Raw genomic sequence first — 22,675 nt, 5'->3', positions numbered from 1 at the left:
TCCCTCCAATGCCAATTGTATCATGTGCAATGTGAAATGCTCTGCACAGCTGTGTTTCCTACAGGTCACCCTCTACATCAGCTGCAAAGCAATGGGCGAAAGATGAAGAACTAAACTATGCTCTCTGTGACTAAACATGCTACTACAACCTCACTAATTTGACCAGATCAACTTAATGTCAGAAAGTCAGTTCAGTGTCATTAGAGCTGTGCCATTGCAAACACAAACCTGAAAAACGGAAACTCAGTGGGCTGTTTAGCTAGTTTGTATGTCTTTAAATTAATCATATTCAGTGTGGGCAATGCTAAGTTCAGGGCACAACACAGTCACTACACAGCACTTCTGTTCCGGAAATATTTCACCCTTATTCCGGAACGACGTCTGTATAAACAAAATGGTGGGATCATTTGGTCCCACCTCTGTCACGGCTCTGTAACACCTCTGGAGGTAGTAACAGAGCCGTGATAAAGGTGGAATCATGATTCTGGAACGCTATGTAAAAGGAACACCTCTCATTCCTCAACCAAGGTGTGATGTTTGGTGGTGGTAAACTACATCTGTAGCCACAGCTGCCCTGGGACAGACTGACAGAAGCGTGGCTGCCATTTTGCGCCTACCACCAAACATTCATACACCAGTGTGAGTGGCACTGGAGGCAAGGAGGGTGAAGTGTCTTGCCCAAGGACACAACGGACTGACTAGGACAGAGCGGGATTCGAACCGCCAACCCTTTGGTTATTGGACAACCCGCTCTACCACCTGAGCCACAGCCGCCCCTAGTAATGTAAATCCCTCCAAAAGAAAACAGCATGTAAAAAGAGGTTTATCTTGATCAAAACTTGTCATTTTGATCTGCTAATTGTTCGGTCAAAGCTGATTGTTCTTGTTTCACATAGCAAGGGAGACAGTGACACATAGATCACAGAAGGGAGAAGAATATCAGCAGAAACACTTGCCCACATCCTATGATCCCACTCAAACTATCAGATCAAACCACATGACACGACTCCAGACTAAGTAGAGGGGCTTAGCATTGTTTTTCCAGTATTATGGCTGCCTAGACTAGCTACTACTTGATGGTTTTTTTTCCAACATTATTGACTGTGTAAGTGCTACTAATGCTTGCATAGATTGGATGTGTTTATTTCAGCTGAAGAAACATTCCACGTCCCACTTCACTGTGGTAACATGACTACCTTTCTTTAGTGGTATTTTATCACCTTTAGCAGATGTGGCTGATATTACTCAAGCTTACTATTAACCAGCAAAGCTCATGCATTCAGATGTCTCCATGGAAATGACAACACAATCATAACTAGAAAGAACTGCTACTAAAGGAGCTTGAATGACTGCATGCATTTTACACACGGTTTTAAACAAATCTATTAATAAAATAAATTCAATACAGTCCCCAGCTTGAATCAGGAATTACACTTATAGCTTAAACTGAAGGGTTCTGACCATCAGAGAAAAAAAAAAAAAAATCAAAAGATCACCAGAATGTCCAAAGAGCTGCTTCGTTCTTTCCCAAAAGGTCATTTCAATCTAAACTCTTTCACATTCCAGCTCAAAACCACTTTTTTTCGCCCATTTTATTTGTCATGTGACTGCTTTTTTCACATGCTCTTATGCTTTTGCACTGTGGAAAACTTTAGTCTGCAAGAATCTTTTAGAATATAAAACCCAATTTTATATAAGAGGGTTTTATGATAATTTTATCTGTAGTATCTTATATGTTTGTAATCATGTTGTTTCTAGAGGCTATCACTTAGACTAACATCCGTCCATTTATGTTTTTTATTGTAATTAATGGTTTTATTGTCATTTTAACATGTACTGGCTGATTTTATTGCCATTCTACTCACACTTATTTATGATTTGTCTTCTTTCCTATCATAATTCTTGTGACATTACTTATTTTAATTTAAGTGTTCATTTTGTGTAAAATATGATAAGTTACAAAAATGATATGCAAGTCGTAATTATAGCTATATGTTGCTTTGGTAAAATTCAAGTTATAATGTAAATGTTTTGTTAATAATCACAAAATCAGCACCTCTAAAGCATCCACTTCATTCAGTGTAAATCATGTTAAAGCTAAATTTCTATGTTCTTACAGTGCTTTTGCAGAGGTGCATATTTCCTGCTAAATATATGAATATGAACTGACCTGTCAGATGGCCTCTGATCATTGCAGAATTCGACTGAGTGGATTCTGGGCTCAGGTTTGGCTTCGTCTTGCTTCTAACCTGCATAGACACACACATAGAGCTTAATGTAAAAAAAAAAAAAAAAAAAGAATACATAAGAGTGACTTTAAGAACCTGACTGAACAGTAGTCACCAGATAATCACAAGACTGGAGAGGGGAGCGTGGAATTCAGACAGAGGTACGAGTTGTTGTGTCTGTTGTGTTTGTATCAGTAAAAATCTTTGGCAGAGATTGACTGCAACCAGAGGGGGGGGGTGTCAAAAAAGATTGAGGAGGGAACAGATGCTCCACCCCATCCTCTCCTTTTAGGCTCAAACCTCTGGAGGGAATGATGGGGTGGGGTGTCTATGGAGGGGGGGGTCAGTAGAAATGTAATGATGCATAGAGCGTAGGGGGTTGGGGTTTGGACGAGCATTGTCCAATCCCTGCCTTCTAGCCCCACCCCAGTAGGGGACACTGCCTGGAGGAAGAGGACTGCTATCCCGGGGCGAGGCTGGAGCAGAAGCGTCCAAACACAGCCTATAAATGGCGTGAAATGACAGTCAAATGAGTCACGGTGCAGATGGCAGAGGATGCTGGCTCGAATGGGTCTGACATTAGGGATTGTGTGAGTGTAGAGCCAGATAGAGGAATCTGCAAAAACAAGAGCTTTTGTAATGCACAGCCCAAATTCATCATAATTTTCAGACATTTTTAATACCCTTACACAGATTTTTTTATCCCTGCAAACACCTTCCAGTAAACATTTATACTGTGCATATGAAAACACAGCAGGGGGAATTCCCCAAAAACACAGCTCCAGTTAAATATTGACATTGAGAGCTGGAGCTAGAGACATCAAATATCCATACGAGTGTGGCATTCAAACACAGAAGTTGTTTGCTAAGCGCGAGTGTTGAGCTCTGCTCCACAGCTGAAATTCCAAAGGTCAGCAGATCACAAGCCTGTGTGCTGGTGTGGAAATAAGCAGAGATATGCCGCTGCATGAAAACAAGCCAGAAACAGCCTCAATCAAGTTCACTTCATTAGAAACAGACACAACCCTACTACGACAAACTTATTTAGGACGGTAGTTTTAGAATTTCTCATCAGATGACATTCATTTACTCATATTCTGTAAAAACCACAATATGAGGTTTTGAAAAATGAATCTAGACTCTAAAGAAGACTGTATTTTTAAGCTGATGAATGTATATGTAAATATATGAGATGCACCTATTTTGAAGTTCTGAGTTGATTCCAATACCAATGATTGAAATAACAACTGACACAATGTTATTTTCTGTTACTTCCATTTTTGTTGTTGTTTATTTCACCTTTTGTGCTACAGAAACAAATACATTTCCATACTGTAAATTGTTTCTGGTCTGCATCAAATTGTCCTTTAAAACTGTAATGCATGTGCATCCATAATTCAGGTTTATTTCCCATTTTTCCATCCATTTATCTTACTTAGTACTACTATACTGTTCACATTTCATCATCTTGACATGAAAACACATTGTAACAGACTGAAAAAAGCTGAACTGTTCACTTTTTTTGAGTTTTACTGCTTATAACAAAACATCCAAATGCAAAAGAGAAAGCCAGTTTACAGCTATAGTGTCTTATTGAATTAGACATATTAGATATTTCATGTGCAATTTGTTTCTTTAAAGAAGGTTCCAAACAATTAACTTTATTTACTCTGAAAGTATAGGCAGTTCAGTGTTTGGAATTTAAGTTAGCAATTCAACCACTATTATTGTACCTGTGTAGCTAATACATGCTTATCATTTTGTAACATTTGCAATTCTGAACTATGTTAGTACATGTTTTCCTCATATCACACCACCCTTGTTCCTATTCCATTTTAATACAGTATTGGTAAGTGTAAGAATTTAACTGCAATGATAACTTTTTTTTCTGAATACAACAGTAAAGCTATGTAAAATTGCTCTACTAAGAACATTCAACTATGTTTAAACACTAAAATAAAATCAGTCTTAGATGGAACAGACAATAATGTCCTGAGTTTGGTTCCTAAATCTGATCTATATCATGACTTCTTTGGTTACAGTTTATCCAAGTGGAAATTTTGTTTTCAATACAGCACTGAAAGACGATGCATTGTCACCTGAGATAAAGGTAAGCGTCATCTTAGAAGTAGGGTTTCACAATTTTGTGGAAAAGTTATAATTGTGGGCTCTAAGGATTTGAGTCTACTTACTTGATAGTGAAAAATGCACAGATTACTGATCATTTTGTATGCAGATTCTGTCCAACTCCAACATACAAACTCTGAAATACTAGAATTACACTACAATATTTGTATATACAGAAAATCACTATGCACAGTACCTTTCTGCTCAATGTCACTGAATTGAATATATCAGGATGCACACACTGAGCCTTAAAATATCAGTCTTTTACACACGCTGAAATCCCAGTTAAATCAGCAGTTCAATTCATTGTGCAGTCCTAGTACCAAATCCTAATTCCAACATAAAATTGATATTATCTTTAGTTTAATTTGTTTTACAGCCAATACCAAGAATCTATGTAATGATGTCCGACATGCAGCATACAGAGTTTCAAATGAACAAGCAGTGCACACTTCCCTACAAAATTTACTGTGGCTCAGATACATTTATTAATAGATCCTAGATTAAAAAAAAAAATATTCTGACCTGAGTATCTCAGTTAGATTTATCCCAGCGACGGCTAAAGCCTCCTGCTCTGCCCCCAATCACCAGAGCACACACACTTGATGTACAGTCAGTCAGTGCTCCATGTGTCCTGGCCTCGCCTCCGAGCGCAACAGAGCTGTAAACCACACTGGCTCAGCTCCGTTATACACACTCATTACTATTTCACCAGCAGCGGAACAGCAGCACTGACAGCTCCTGTGTCCCCCGCATTAATAAGAGAAAAAGCACCATGGCACACATACGCTTACAGTGGTTTACCTTTCCAATCTGCCATCGCATGCAGCAGCCAGGTACAGACACACTGGCCACAACACAACTATGATTAATGACAAATATTCCTCTGTCACACAGCATCCCAAGAGACTGTAATAAAATCTTTGCAAAGAAACACACTCACATCAAACATCTTGTAAGCTGTCAACTATAATTAACTGAAGTTTGAGGAGCTAAATGCAGTTTTGATACTCTAAAATATTCAAAGATTAGCATTAGAATAAAAACTTGTGAAGATGTGACCTGTATTTATTCACAGCTGTGGGCCGATGTGTCGTTGTGAATGTATGTGGCCACTAGAGGGGGTAGAGTCACTCTACCAACCTCCCGTGGCATTGAAAACTACAGGGTTATTCAAAAAGAATGAACCGATTTCATTACGCAATATTTTAATAAGGAAAAGCAATAGAAAACTCCAGCCAAGTCACAAGTATTCTACTCACAGTCCACTTTTATTTCCTGTTTTACAAGTGTTCAATGTGGCCACCACCTGCAGCATGGGCAACATCAATGCGATAAGAGAATTCCTCCCAGACACGTATCAGCATATCACGATCCACTGAGTTGATCAGTGTTGTTATTCGATGTTTAAGGTCATAGGAATATAAACTTAGAAAACTCCTCTTTCAAATGGTCACTGACTCATTCTATGACGATACTTGAGAACTGCAATGTGTCATGAAATCGGTTCATTCTTTTTGAATAACCCTGTATAAGTTAAGGATGAGAACTGGAAAGAAACAACTTTTAGAGTCAAAAGCCACTTTTACATGGAGATCCCGGAAAAAAGGTTAGATGGTGATCCCACCTTTTTTCCACCATTCCACAGCCAAGCCAAAGGAGTAACAGAGGTGAGACAGGCTGGACTTTTACACAGCAGGACTGCGTTTGGGAATCAAAGGGGTGGTGACGCAGCACAGCATATAGTGTGACGTATAACTTGCACGTCAAAAATACCCTGAGCATTGCAGTGTTGCTAACCTCTCCAGCAAGTGTTTCACCATTCCACAAATGTGAGCATGGATACTCCGCCCAAAGTGACAACAGCTTGTGGATCTCGGCGTCTCCCCAGTTCAACATCTTTCTGGTCGTGTTGATATGTTTGTTTACTGTACATGGCCCATGCTCATTTTTAAATCCCTCTGGCACGGGGATCACACACCAAAACATCACATCTTGGTTGTTCCTTTTACATAGTATTCCGGAATCATGATCCCACCTTTATCTCTGCTCTGTTACTATCTCCAGAGGTGTTACAGAGCCATGACAGAGGTGGGACCAAATGATCCCACCATTTTGTTTATACAGATGTTCCAGAATAAAGGCAAAATATTCCCATAACAGAAGTGCTGTGTAAAAGGGGCTAAAAACAGTGACAGAAAAAAAAAAAAGTATTGTGGTCACAACTCTAAAGTAAAAGAATGGATTTTGTACAACATTTCTTCTACAAATGTGAATTTGATAATAAAGCTTATGGAGGCATAAAGTTATTATCTTAGGTTATTATTTTTGTCATTTGATGATCCATGGTTCACACTAAACTGTGACAGTTTTGACCTTGTTTGGACAATTCCAAACAGATCTTTAGTGCAGCTGCTGACAACACAAACCATACAGATAATGGAGGTGGTTTGTGGTTTTTATTGTGGTTGATTTCTGTTTAAAAACAGAGCTAAGCTAACAGAGCTACAATGTAAACTATCAGCTGATGCAGCACATGAAGATTATATGACACTGTTATTTAAACCAACTATCAACATCACCAGCTCTGAGTTTAAAGAAGAAAACTTGATCATTCCATATGTTTATGTTTACGCATTTGGCAGACGCTTTTTTCCAAAGCGACTTACAGGGGAAAACCAATTAAATCACTCAATCAATCAAATTTTATTTATATAGCGCCAGATCACAAAAAAGTTATCTCTTGACATTTTATATATAGAGTTGGTCAAAACCAGACTCTAAGTCAATTCTACAGAAACCCAACAGAATCCTCCTGGAGCAAACACTTGTGACTGGTGACAGTGGCGAGGAAAAACTTCCCTTTAACAGGCAGAAACCTCGAGCAGACCCAGACTCCTGGAGGATGGCCGTCTGCCTTGACCAGTTGGGGTTAAAGAGAGAGAGTAGAGAAGGGGAAAAAGAGAGAGCGATAGAGATAGGGACTGGGGGAGAGGGGGAGAAGGGGGGAGTAGGGGGAGACACATGGAGGCGGTTGAGGATAAGTGAGTGGTGATGATGAGGGCAGGGAAGAGGCCGGACCACCGCAGCAGGTCCAGAGATAATCGTGAAAGAATCTGTGGTTGTCCTGGGAAAAACCTTATTAGAATATTTAAAATGGAATGTTTGAAAGTGCTAGGACAGGAGGTGCTCTCGGAAGAGCTGGGTCTTCAGGAGCTTCTTGAAGATAGGCAGGGATGACTCTGTTCTTGTAGCACTTGGTAGAGCGTTCCACCAACGTGGAACGACCCATGAAAAGAGCCTGGATTGTCTTGTACAAGGTCTGGGGACCACCAGACTACATTCCCCAGACGAGCGGAGTGGTCGTGGGGCGACATAAGCTTTTATTAGTGCACCTAAGTAGACAGGAGCAGACCCACGGAGAATTTTGTAGGCTAGGATTAAAGATTTGAATTTGATGCGGGCAGCTATGGGTAGCCAGTGTAACTCAATGAGTAAGGGGGTGACATGTGCCCCCTCTGCTGATAGTTTGGAATATCAATACTACATCTCCTTTAATGAAGAACAAAAAATGTCCTTGATGGGTCCAAAACTTTCATTTCAGGTGATGCATTACATATTCATTTATGGTGACAGAAAAGAGAAAGCACTAAATATTCTTCAGAATGTTTGAAATTGAGACAATGATGGAAAAGTTTTCATACAAAATCAAAAGCTAAGCATCAGCACATAATGCCAGGTCAGGATTAGTAAGTAAGACATCACACCTAAAACTGCACTTTAATGAGCACATGTAGTTGTCGATATAAGGAGGGTCTATCTTCTACAGCGGATAATTCAGAGAGGGCTTGACCCAGCAACCTTTGAAACAATCAATGTGTTAAACTTGAAATTTGTGCACAAAGCAATTAAAGTGTCAATGAGGCTCGCTCGGCCTCCATGATTGGCTCAAAGTCTACTGATGGTGCCATTAGTCTGCTTATTAAACTGAATTGAACTGAGGGTAATTTCTCAAGGAGGTTTATTCACATTTACACTATTGAGCTTGTACTGTGTGGCTACATACTGCATAATCTTTGGAATAATATGCCTGCATTAGCAGTGTGCAATTGATACAATGGTTTTTAGTTTTTGTTGGACAGCATTCCTATTAACAAGTGCAGTACGTGAATAACAAGAGTAACAAAAGAGAAGAAAAAAGCACAGCAGCGATACTTTATTTTCCGTCTTACAAAGGCAAGATGAATCAGGTGCTTTATGGTTTCGGTATCTGCTGTTTCTGACTAGGAAAAACACCAAGGGAATGATTAGAGGGAGGAACGCTGAGAGTCAGGGAAATGCCCCAACTCATGAGAAATATCTTCCCTGACTGCATGAAGACAAACCTGTTTGGCTAAGAAGGGTGGATAGAAACAGGCCGGCCAAGCTGATTGGTTTAGTAAAGCAGTCATGGATGAGTGAGTTCTGCACACAGCAGCCTCTGAATCGAAGAGACAGATAATGCTTGTGAGATTAGCGTGCTGAGCCCACCAACAACCCACAGCCTGACCAATCCTCACAGAGAGGAAATTACATAACAATGACTGTTTGACACTACCGGAGGATTCTATCCTTCCATCCTGGTCTCCTCTTTATCATGAGTTCCAATAAACTGCAGAAGCAAACAGATGAAGAGCAGCAGCAGAAGCCTCCCTCCCAACTGTAGGTACCTGGTAATCCCAGGCATGATTTATGGGATTGCGTGTGAGACTATAACGCAAAACACAGCAGCCACTCTTAGATAACATAAAATGTTATGATGGCTCGGCAGCCTTCTTGCTTCTAATTATTTAACTTTTGAGAATTACAGAAGTAGGAGGAAATGAGCACATGCTGAGTTGTCATGTACAAATACAGAGTCCTCTTAGAGTCCTGTGCTGAGGACAAATGGGGAGTGGGGCTCAGTGGGTGGCAGGCAGTGGTGGGCTGCCTGAAATTACTGCTGTGTCGCTGAGGGTGTATGTACTGCTGCTGGCTTGGGTGAGAGGTTAGAGGGATGTGCCAGGTCACAACTGCACAAAGACAAAAGGACAGTAGGCACGTTCTGTACATAAAGACATAATGTATTATAAGGCAGAGGATCTACGATTTGTGTACTTCAATTAAGTTTGTGTTTTGACGACTAACGTCTCATTTGCTTATATCGGCAATAAACTGATTTTGCCTCTACAACAGTGACAATATGCAACACCAGATGCTGTTAGCTTAGAGTTCGCTAACATCAGCAAATGACCAGCTTCAGGCAAATAAAAAAAACAGCACTAACTTTATATAATCACATGAGCATGCAGAAATCAAATATATTAACCTTTAGCTGAGACACATAATTATCAGTCAACTAACAAAGTATAAGGACTTCAGGTCCGATCTGTGGGGGCTTAAGGAGTTTTGATTTATTTAGTAAAACACATTTTTTCCAGACAGACAACACTGTATTTGGGGTTGATAGGTTCCACTCACATGACTATAAAAATGACTGTTACTGTGCGTGATGAGCATTTAGCATTAGCTCACTCGCAGACAGCTCTGAAAACTTAAACGCCAGCTCTTCTGCCACTTTCATTCAAATATGGTCACTTCATGGTCGAAAAGCCAACATGGTAATGGCAAAGCCAAAATATCAAATTACTGGCTTCAAAAGGCATTTCAGAAACCAAGAGGTGACATCCTATTTACAGTCCAGTAATTATATACAGCCTATGGTTGACTACTATGATTGTAGCTAGGGATGTAACGATTACCGGTATAACAATAAACTGTGGCAAAATTGCAGACAGTTAGTATTACCGTTTAAATTCTAATTATCATGATAACCGTGTTTGATTCCCACACTTTTAGGGGAAAAAATGCCTATGCAAAGATCTGCTTTTATGTCAAATATTTGAGTATAGTTTTAATTTACTGTAATTTTAATTTTATATACCTAATATTTGGAACAAATATTCACTTTTAAAGTCTTTGAAAGGGTTCGTTAAGCATCTTTGTGTTATTTATGTAATAAATTATATAAATTTTTCAAATTGGATTTTATATATTTTTTTGTCCTTTTATGTTGATACAGTAGGTTAACGTGAAAAAATAATAGGCAGATTAGATAGATGAAGTTGTGCTGAAAAAAAAAGATACCAAACATGGGTATAGTAAACATTTGTTTATACAGTATATAAAGGCAAAATCAAAAGGACTGAAAAATGGACAAAATAGGCTCAAACCACTAAGGGTTAATATTTGAATGTTTCTGCAACAGAAAGTGCATTGTGCCTATTATTTTTGTTTTAATTAATTTATTTATTTTTTTTAATACAACTTGGTTAAATTATTTCAGTGTGTGTATAATACTTTTTGAACACTTTGAGCTCAATTTCAAAAATACCGCGATAATAATGATAACCGTGATAATTTTGGTCACAATAACCGTGATATGAAATTTTCATATCATTACATTCCTAATTGTTGCTAACTCTATTTCTACGCTAACAGCAGCTAACATTACATACTTTTGCCACTGTAGAAGAGTAGCAAAGCCGTGTACTGGGGGCAAACATGAGGAGTCATCTGCATAGAAATTAGTGCACAGGCTAGGATCATGAATGTAGGCAAATGAGACTGGTCTGGATGTGGACACTGCATTTTCTTTAAATAGGATTCTAAACCATTTGTTGCATTAACTTATGGATTTATAGCATTAATGTTGGTCACTATGCCAGCCAGTTTATTTCAGTCCATTTATAGCAATACTGTCTGTCTGCACTAAAGTGGTTGGTTTTAATTCATATTAACTAGTGTAATGTGCTTTTTGCTGCTACTGAAGAAATAATGATTAAGAATTACTGTAAGTCTGTCAGCTACAGGTCCAGCTTCTGAACTCCAACATGCATCAAGTCTGATTTACAAATTTAATTTGGAGTTATGCTAGTGTGAAAACATTTTGGATACATTACTTTAGTCTGGAGGAACAAATAAGGCCACCACCATCTAGACATGTACTAGAAACTGCAGCTGTACGTAGAATAAAATGTGGACTGGTGTTAACTTCATGTAGACATTGCCAATACTGCAATAAAGTTGGTCCAAAATGATACAAAAATGCTGATTATGTAGTGAGATAACAACGAAAAGCATCACACACAGACTAAGCCTCCAAAACCCAGAGAAAACCGGAGGAAAAACAGCAGTTTTGATTGTAACTCGCCTACATTTTATAAGAGGTGAGAAAATTTGGATTCAGATTGTGGATTTTGGCAAACAGCTGAAATGTTTGGATGCTTAATGTGAATGTGTGGTGCTTGTAAGCGCATAGATTTTTCTCACTCATCAGGACTGAAGCAGCGTTTTGTGTAGAATTTACTGCACATGCTCATAATGCGATGATAATGATAATATGATTTATCAGTTAGCACGACTTTACATCTCTGTTTCTCATACAGCGTTATTGTACAGATGCCCATGTCGGAGGTCAGAGAATCTGCCGCCACACAATGTATCCACACACGCACAGCCTGAATGACTTGTGCATGTGCTCTGGTTCTTGCTCCTCCACTCGTGTGTGTTAATATGCTCCCCATGAGGCGCTGCAGGCTGTGGTAATTATAGAAGCTCAGCTAGCAGACACATCACAACAGAGCAGTGCATTTAAAGCCATGTGCACTTGTGAGAATACAGGGCAAGCACATACAAACCAAAGCCCATTTAACAAAACATGATTGTGGAGAAAGTACCCTACAGCGGTTCCTTTTAAGATATGTGAGCTGATTCTAAGTCGAGCGATCTAAATATCAAATTTTAAAAGTGTAAAGCAAATTATAATTTTTCCGAACATGACTGCAGACTTGTAATAAGAAAAGATAAGAAGAAAAGCCTGCATAATATTTAGCAGCAAAGCCCTGACACACTTAGGTTTCAACAATGCTGTGTTAATCTAACCCCCTCACAGCCACAACTGTAATACCCCTGCCCAAATATAAAGACATGGAGCTTAACCCACTTCTCAGCAGAATCCCAATCCCTCACACAGGCTGACCAGCAGACTGTCTGCAAGTGTGTCCAATAAATCCTTGGCAAACGACATCTTTATCTTCACGAGAGCCAGAAGAACAGAGGAGCCCGGATGATGGAAGATGCTTACTTTCCTAATCAAGCTGAGTTGTCATTATTAGCATTTAGCGGTCTAGATATAGACGTGGTGCGTGCCAGGCAGGCTCTCAGTGTGACGAGTTGGCCCTGTGTGTGTGGCGCACTGTAAGCGAAGGATGAGATCGAGGCCGGGCCTGTGGAAATCAGACAGTGTCATTACAGAAATGTCAGTCAGACGGAGGAAAAGGAGGAGAGGATAGGATAAAGCGAGGGAAGAGAGAAGAAAAGGGACAGGACTTTCATATTTGCATCCCTCCTTCAGTCTAACGTATGTTGTTTGGCTTTTTCCGCTCAGCTGCCCTTCGTGGCTGCGCTGCACGTGACGCCAACATTCAGCACATAAACCTACGGGAAGTCTATTTTTAACAGCTGTTCAGTATGTATTCATGTAAACCCATTAGGGCTGCGAAATGGCTTATTTCATAACTAATCCGATGACTATGGAACAACCGACGGAACTGCTTTGTTTAGGCTATAAAATGAAGTTTGCTCACTTAAATACCTTTTTGGACAATGAGAGCCAATCAAAACTCCAAATCATTCTGTATTCTTGGAAGTATGACAAGCAAAAACTGTAATATTTGCAATTCCTAAACTGCAGACACTTAAATTTGAGTACTTTCACTTGCCAAAACCTCCAGTAGTTGATAGAGCTCAAAGAACTACAGCTTATGACAACATTAGTCATTTCACAGAATAGTTGTTTTACATAGTACAGATAACACATGGAAATATTTACGGGGAAAACAAAGTATTCACAAACTGTAAAGGGTAATAAAATGGAACATATAGAATCTGAATAATGCAAATATGATGTTAAAAATCATCTTCTATTTCAGCTCATTATTTACACCTATCATTTCAAGTTACAAAACATGTTACTTTGTAAGACTTAACAGAGAGATGCTTCTCCAAAATCAAGAAACACATTATAAAAAATAGCATATTAAAAGTTTTACTCATAATATGGACTGTTACAAGCAGTTTATGTCCAATTTTCAACGAGATGTCAATGCTACTAATATGTCATAAAACGTAATTATAAGAATTTACACAAATAAATGGTGTTTACAGTGATTACATTATAATTGACCTAACTTAATATTGAAAACCAAACTAAGTGAATAATGATTTTAGTGAAAAGATGTGTGTGTGTGTGTGTGTGTGTGTGTGTGTGTGTGTGTGCGCGTGTGTGTGTGTGTGTGTGTGAATGATGAGAGTACTGTAAAGACAAACTGATTAATCTGTGCCTTGTAAAATGCAATAACTGACTTTTTTTTTTTTTTTGCTCCAAGCTGTCATAATTATACAGGTTACTAAAAATCCACCATATATCAACCTATAGAACTCAAAGACTTAGTTTCTGACAGGAAAAACATTTAAATTAAACCCTTCAGACCAGTTATTTCATTATACTTGTCTCAAAGCCTAATAGATGCAATGGATTTTCACTGAGGTCAACACACCACTAAGGATACACATACACTCTCACCACATAAAACAATGTTTAAATAAGCCGGATCGACTGCAAAACTCGACTCAACACAATATAAATGTTGCCTTAAACAAACAGTCCAGTCTCCAGGGCTGGGATTAGAGAGATCCGACCAGCTGCAAGGCTGTTCTGCTGCTGTTGCTACACATGTCAATTACATAAATACAGCTTCCTGTCTTTATGCCAGCATCAGGACCGCCTCCTTCCTCTGCCTGTGCTGATGCTCGATCTGCCTCCGGACTCACCGGGTCAAATGTGTGGTACTATGGAAACCTGGACAAACACATGTGGAGACGCAACACCACCCAGAAGCTCCTTTAATGAGGGGGTATGGATGTTAAAAAAAGAACTGTGGTGTTTTGTTATTGTCGATAGCTGCAGGGAAAATACCATACAAATAAGACATCCAGTCTACACTCAGCTCGACTTCCCTTTGCTGTGTTGAAACACAAATGAATATATTAATAATTTACGCCAACATGACCTTGTAAGGAAAGTTTAAACAAACAGTATTTAACTTTTCACTGTATATCCCTATTTTACACCTAAAATAAATAAATAGTGTAATTGTTTTGGTCTGTTTGAACTGTTTTAATCTGTATTCGTGCTGCAGTGTAGGTGGGACTGACTCATAATCAACTACAGTGGATGAAAGAACATATCACTCAGTTAAATAGTTTTCTACAGCACAGATGAATAACTTATTTCAGCCTTTGTTCTAGTTTGTGGAACCCATTCATTGTATACTCTGGTGTTTTCAGTGGAGCTGCTGACAATAAGAAAAGCATAAATTAACTCCAGCCACACTCTTAAGCTGACATGCAGTTGCAAGGCTTCACTCCCCTCTGTCAAGTCATGGGAAATGAAAAAAAACAAAGGATGCTGTATTTTCTGCTCCAGTGAAGAGTCATATCTTTACTAATGTAACATGACTTAGAGTGAAGAAAAACAAGCTGCTGATTCAGTGTTAATGGTAGTGCTTAGGTTCAATGACAGTGTATTTTTAGATGATTATCTTGTTTACATATAAGAGGTGAGAAATAAGAACTAAGTACAGATACTTTTTTTTTTTACAGTACTTAACAGTTAGTAGAGTTTTGAGGCATCTGTTTTTTCCTTAAGTATTTATTTGTCTTCCTACATTTTAAAACAAGTATCTACTTTCTTCTTGAGTTTTCTAAAAACAGACTTTTTTTTTAGTTTCAACGCATTTCAAGTGAAATTTCATCTATGTTTAATGTGTAAAACTGCACTTTCACAACATCTAGAATGATTTAAACCTACATTTATCCCATGTAAATGACAATCCATTGGTGCATATCACACACAATAAAGAAAACAAGAAAAGCACTCAGAGAGCGCAGAACTCCGCCAAGACAGATCGCCCCACCCCCCACCCCCCACCCCGATCACCACCAAAATGTAATCATTTCTTCCTTGTGCCAGTATCAACATTTCCTGAAAATTTCATGAAAATCCATCCATAATCTTTTGAGTTATCCTGCTAACAAACAAACAAACACGCAAACAGGCACGCACGCACGCAAACACACAAAGCAAAGTGATCACAATACCTCCTGGCGGAGGTAACAATGCAAGAGAAACAAAGATGGCAAGTGTCATGTTTTGACTAATGTTCATTACTTTATGTTAGTCTTCAATGTAGATTTCACACTGTAATGGTACGACATAAGATTCCATTAGCTTAGCACTGAAACTGGAAGAAGTAGAAATGTCCTTGAAGGTGGATTTTTCTGTACATTTATACATTAGGTAAAAAATTCAATCATTACCCCTATTTTTTTTACCATTCTTTCCTCTTCTACTTGAAAAAAAAAGTATGCTTTTGCATCCTCTATGTAAAAAAAACACTAAACAGATTTTTGCAGGTTTAGCTAGATAAAAGCTGCAGTTCTTAATAGTTTTCTACAGAACAAAAACTCCATAATTACCTTTCAGCAGATTGTAATTCAAGTCCGCGAGGAAACAAGAATCCTGGCAAATTAAAGGTGTTTTCAGACAAGTAGGACGGTTAAATATGTAAGTGACAGGTTTAGTTACCGTTCACTGATTAGATTCAGTCAGACATGACTCTACTGCTCTAGTTTTACAGAAGATTGTGTGTTCAGTTCTCTACAGCTGTGTGGTTCATCTCTATTTTTTTTTTTTATTAAATATTATTTAGACAGAAAATCCCCCCTTGTTTTTAGCTCCTGTTGCATTAAAAACGACCATCAAATCTCAAATTAGCCCCATGTGTGAAGCCAATCACGTTGGATGTGATGTGGTGTTCGGTGTCTTTGTGCCATAGTTAAGATCACAAAGAACACCTGAGAGGTTCAGCCTTCAACGAGCTGGTTTGTGGGGGCCTACATTTGGCTGATTGGTGCAGAGTGTGTAACCTGTAAATGCACCAAGAGACAAACAGCAGTTACAAGAGAGGCAAAGCCATTAGCAGCACACAAGGACATTTACTGGTAATGTCCCACTCAGCACAATGAGAGGGTGTGGAATACAATGTTGCTGCCGTGACAGAACACAGCATCCACCGCTGAGTGAATGTCAAACCGTGGGACGAAAATGAAAAAGAAGCAAACAATTAAACTGTTATAAAACCTTGAGTCTTTATGAAAACCAAATTAAGTGGTAACTGATTCTGGTCACGCGAAATGCAAATCACATCTTCACTCTTCACATCTGAATAATTGTGTAAGTGATTAGTGCTCAAGTCTTAAATTAGTCACAGAATATTTTGATGATAATTAATCACTTACATAGTATTTTGAAAGGAAACAAAAACAAAATGGTCTGATTCTTGCTTCTAACATTAGAACATCTCGTTTTTGCTCCTCTTTAGAAATAAACTGATTTTATTTGGGTTGTGGATCAAGCATGACATTTAGGGATGCCACGTTGGGCTTTGGGAAACATGATTCACCATTTTCTAACATTTTATAAACAACAGAAATAATCAATGCATCAAGACGACACTTCTTATACACTATATGGACAAAATATTGTGACACATCACAGCTTGTAGGACTTCACATTCGTTGTCCGAGTTGTTGTCAATAATTATCACAATAAATGTCAAATCAATATTTCTTTTAGGGCTGATTGTTCTTCTTTCTGGAAGAAACCAGATGATTAGTTAAGGTTATGGTCAGAATATGATAAATATTTAACATATCTAGCAGTAGAACACTTTCAATAATTGTAATGATAAAGAAATTTGTCAGCATTTAGAACCATCAAGTAAAATGAAGTTTACTTACTGAAGTATTCTGTAAACAGAGATGACAAGCAAACAAAATTAACCCTACAGATTAAATTAAAAAAGCATTTATTGCAATGATATTTGGGTGCTTCCATGAAACTGGATACAATTTGGTACCTGGCACTGTGTCAAGTTTTTAGACCCAATAATAAAAGACTAATTTAGATATATTTCCCCCCAAAATGTACCCAATAATGACCTCAGGTAAGTGCTAAAAAAATTATACTCTTGCTCTGAACCATCCCAAAATTTATGAAATTTTAATAAAATATCGGTGTCAAAAATAGGACCAAAATTGGGCCATTAAAAGCTACCTAGGTGTCAGTGCATTTGATCTGGAAAACATGGCTTGAAATGATCTTACATAACACTATAAATAAAGGCACTGTGTTAAATTTGACGATACTAGTTTTTTTTCCTAATCTAGACATGCAGGTTTTTCATGAACTGGCAGTCTCATTCCAGGTTTCATGTGTAACCCATTGTGTCCACTGGCGTTACATGTGGAACCTGCCCATTTAAACCCAATAAATCGTGAGTGATTTTGCAACAGCGGCCATTTTTGTGAAACCCTCTGCCTAGCATAATTAGTTTGATTCCCAAAATGCACCTGTGAGATAATAAAAAGATATTGAAAAAAAAAAGAGTAGCACATAATTTTCAAGTCCTTTTTACCGTGTTACACGCTGATTTTTGTATTTTTAAAAAATATAAAAATGTGTTTTATCTGAAAAATAGTTTCTCTTTTATCTCAGCAAATATTTAGACCCAAAGTGCTTCCAAACTTGCTTCATAACATTAGTCTACATCTGGTTTGAATTTTTAGCCCCCGTGTCCTGTTTTTAGGTACCAGTTTCATAGAAGCCCCCATATACTGCTGTACAAAATCATAATATTATGATTTTGCAGCTCAACTTCCTGTTAGCAATAAAAACCCCAAAATAAATATGTCCTGGTACTTTCCCCCATATTAATGCATTTCTGTATTATTTCCTGACTCCAGTATTGTGCAAGAAAACTTTATTTTTACTATCTAATACTGCATGGCTTTCAGCTACTTGAAACCAGCTATATTCACTACTTATCTGTGTAGGAGAATCTACTAACAAATCACACACCATGAAATTCACAGCCAACCACAGATTATCACATCAGAATACACCTTATCCATTTAGTCAGTGTTTTACTCTATTTCAGCCATGTTGTCAAAAATACTAGAACTAAATTAAGGTACAGTCCTGGTCACATCCAAGTGAAAAACAAACAATTCTTTACCACCCACTAATTTAGCCTCCTCTCCTGTAACAGCACACACAGCAGCCTATAATTTCCTTTTTCTCTTGGTTAAAATTAGCAAGTAAAGCGTCTGTTTTTGCACATAAACACACTGAAAGCTATTTAACAATCTGCGTTACATAATAATTTACAGAAAAAAAACTATATGATATAAAACTTACAGACACAAATGGTCGTAAATGAAGCTTTAAACGTTTACAGTGTTGTTTCTGAGTTGAGTTAGTTGTATTTTGGGGACGTAAAATGCATTAAATGTGAGTCAAAACAGTTTCCGTCAGTCGTGTGTTAATGCCCAGTCCGGTGACAGCTGCCTCGGTCAGCACATTTCACCTCAAACCTAGCATACCGTCAAAAACCGCACAAACGTACAAGCCTTACCGCTGCCCCCGAATGCCACTTTTTTGATAAATGTCATTAAAATTGTGGAATATTACCGTGTGTGGATGTTGAATTCCTCTGAGATGTCCGACCGCTCTCTGTCTCGCTCTCGGTCCATCTATTTACCCTGCGTCCGTTGGTTCAGGCTCCGTGCGTCTGACGTCACTTCCGGACACACTCTGGCCCGTTCACCTGTAAACCGGAGCCGAAGATCGTCTATTGGACAGATGAGTTACTTCGGGAAGCAAAAACGTGGCGCATCAGCTTTGTTTTCTGGTCATTTAATTAACCAGCATGTCATCAATTATATAAATGTGGAGTTTTTCTGCTTTTTGTCTTATTTGGACATTAACAGGCACCGTAATTTATGCAAAAAGATTAAAGATGAAAGCAAAAACATGTCACATCAGCTCTGTTTTCTGGTCACTTAATTAGCCATCATGCAGTCAGTCATATCAATGTGGAGTTTTCCAGCTTTTTTTCTCATTTGGATAATAAGAGGCATCATAATTTATGCAGAAAGTTTAGAGATATATTAGATTAGACAGGATTTCATTGATCTCTTGGGCAGGGTCCCTCAGGGAAATTAACTCTTTCGTGCACAGTGGTCACAACAGTGGACAGCTTTTATACAGCTGTTCTCATGTACAGGGTGTCCCATAAGTCTCCATACATAGGAAAAATAAACGTTTCTTGACATAAACCATTTTTATTTATATAATATGCTCTATATGACTGCCATTTTGTCGGGAACACATTTCAGTGCGTGTCCTCCACTGCTGTAGAACTATAAAGAAGAAATATAAAGAAATACATGTTAGAACCATATATGTATGGAATGTATTATGTCTCCTATGTATGGAGACTTATGGGACACCCTGTATATTCATGAGTTTCAATTTATACCATTACTGTAACTGTACTGTTTTTGATAAACCTGATCTGCACTAACATGTTTGAGTGTAAATCAGTTACTAATTGTTATAACACTGTAATTAACAGTTTCCTTAAATGAAAAGTTTTGTTTTTTTTGTTTTTTGCATTTAATCGCCATGAAATGAATAGTAACTAGTTTTAGAGTATGATAAAAATGTGAGAAAACATCAGATTAGCTGCGTTAAAAATGTTTTTATTTCATAGTTTTCACACAGTAGATCACTTTCTGATGCTGGTTTTAAATACATGTTTGTTTGCTTTAAAAATTAAACACATGGTGCCCGGCTCAGTGGACATTTTTGTAACTCTATGAAAAATCGGTTCATTAAAATTGATTGATTTTTTCATGCCTAAAGAAGAATGAAAACACTCAGGACAAAAGTCTCAACTAAGGCTTTCATAACTCATGCATGGAAGGGTTAAGATTCCAGCAGCAGCACAGGTCACGTGTACATGTAATAGCACACAGATATAAGAAAGTTACAAAAAAAAAAAAAAAAGAAAATAAGAATAACAACAATAATTATAGAGGCATCAGTAAACTAGAAATCATACATCTAAACTACCACTACTACTACTACTAATAGTACTACAACTACTACTAATAGTAATAATAATGAATACTCTAGTAGTAATAATAATGATTAATAAGAGCACTGGTTTCCGAGTACAATACCTCCAGAATAGTACCAAAAATTTGAATCACTAATAAAAAAAATAGTTTAAAATGTCGGTTGGCTCTAGTTTCCAAGTTACAGTCTTGGGTCAAGGTGTGAAATTCTCATAATTACTGACAGAATGATTTTCACTAAAAGAGAATGTTTATCTCAGAGCTACCAGATCTACTATAAAACAGAGTCTGCACATTACAATACCTTCACTTTACAGGTTCTTTCTGGTGGAAGATTTATAAATCTATTGTAAAAATGTACATGACCAATATATATGTATAATAACACCACTACACTGAAAACATGAGCCAACCAGCACTATTGCCATTTATTTCCAATTCATCTTATTAAAGTGTATAAGATTTAACACATTTAATCTCAGAGGCAGATAAAAAAAAAACAGACAATTCATTGAGAAAAGTAATAATAACAACTAACAATAATTCATTCATTAATCTTCTGAAAAGACGAGCCAACCAGCTCTATTGACATTTATTTCCAATTCATCTTATTAAAGTATGTGAGATTTGACACATTTAATCTCAGACGCAGATAAATAAAAAAAAATAGAGACAACTTATTGAGAAAAGTAATAACAACTAACAATAATTCTTTTGTTCATCTTCTGGAAAGATGAGCCAACCAGCACTACTGCCATTTATTTCCAATTCATCTCATTAAAGTATATAAGATTTAACAAATTTAATATCAGAGGGAAAAAAAAAAAAAAAAGACAACTTATTGAGAAAAGTAAGAATAACAACTAGCAATAATTCATTCATCTTCCAAACCCGCTTTATCCTCACTGGTTGCAGGGGGTGCTGGAGCCTACGCCAGCTGCCTATGGGTGAAGGCTCGGTACACCCAGAACTAGGAAGCCGGAGTACCTGGAGAGAACCCACACAAACACAGGCAACATGCAAACTCCACACAGAAAGCTCCCTGGGTGGACTTGAACCCAGGAACTTCTTGCTGTGAGGTGACAGTACTATCTACTGCACCTCTGTGTCACCCTTAACCAACAATAATAAACAGTAAAAATTATGTTAACATTGTCAAATTTTACAGAAATTTTACACCCAAGAAATTTCACAGCTCAATACAGATATGTTTAGATAAGATAAGACCCCCAATACCAGTGCTTTCCTTCACATAAATAAAGCACAAATCTAATTCTTTCCACTATTTAAACACGGATGACTGTATATACTTTCATTTTAACATAGATCTTTCCTTCAGCCATGATTTTAAGTCCCCTTCTCATCATATATTTCCATCTCATATTGTATAACCCCTTGTTTTTATTTCCCTCAGGATGTCCTTTTAATTTATGTAAAGCACACTGAATGTGTATGAAAAGAGTTATATAAATAAACCTGCCTCGCCTTGTCATGAACAGATGGCACACATTATCAATAGATTTTACTACAGTGACGGAAATTATGTGTTTAATTCTTAAAATTTCCTCGACAAAACCTCTCGAATACAGTTTTATTTCACTGGAAAAATGTAAAATGCTGACAAAATGCAAAATACAGAGGATAATATTATAATAAATGGTGACAAACCCCTTAGGAAAGGTTAAATATGGAGGAAAATCCATTTGGAAGTCACCACAAAAATAGTTATAGGTTTTTAAGGGTTAAATAAACTTGATTTTAATCCAAAATAGCCAATAGCTTTTCATACATCACATACTCTTATATAATTAAGAGCAATCGTGTGTTCAAATGTCCTTTTTTGAACACTGTCACTGCAGAGCCAACATTTAAATAATCTGTTGAGCATGACATAAATATTCACTTTAACTGCTCTAGATCTCTTTATAGCATGAGAGTTGGTCCTCAGAGGCAGAATGCATGATTTATTCAGAGCAGAGTTGCTTTTTCTGGTGACTGTTTCAGCGTCAGGAAGCACAGACAGAGTGGTAGATCACGTTTTTCCTCCTCTTTGAGTGGAGGCTATAAATAGACTGTGTGGATCTCCTCAATGGCGCTGCTCTGTGGGGAACAAAAATACTGAGGTTTTAATATTTATTATGAAAATGTGCTCATTCAGGTTTACCCTTAAAACTCTGAGTCACTAGGAGCTCTGT

General features: G+C 37.7%; 1 protein-coding gene across 3 annotated transcripts in view; it reads right to left on the bottom strand.

The window, feature by feature from the left end:
- The window catches only part of map3k13 (mitogen-activated protein kinase kinase kinase 13), a 47,240-nt gene extending 28,106 nt beyond the window's left edge, over positions 1 to 19,134 (bottom strand). The window contains exons 1-2 of one of the 3 annotated variants that reach the window (XM_030124472.1): positions 19,030 to 19,134; positions 2,171 to 2,249 (exon numbers count right to left, since the gene is read on the bottom strand). The gene's annotated coding sequence lies outside the window, so the exon portion shown is untranslated. Of the gene's footprint in view, positions 1 to 2,170; positions 2,250 to 16,497; positions 16,579 to 19,029 lie in introns of those variants that run through there. The other 2 variants (XM_030124473.1, XM_030124475.1) reach the window with 2 other exon arrangements.
- Positions 19,135 to 22,675: the final 3,541 nt, after the last annotated feature.

This window comes from Sphaeramia orbicularis, chromosome 21 (assembly GCF_902148855.1).
Source record: "Sphaeramia orbicularis chromosome 21, fSphaOr1.1, whole genome shotgun sequence".
Classification (NCBI taxonomy): Eukaryota; Metazoa; Chordata; class Actinopteri; order Kurtiformes; family Apogonidae; genus Sphaeramia; species Sphaeramia orbicularis.
The sequence above is the reverse complement of the archived record's forward strand: the minus strand, read 5'-3'. Positions and strand labels throughout refer to the sequence as shown.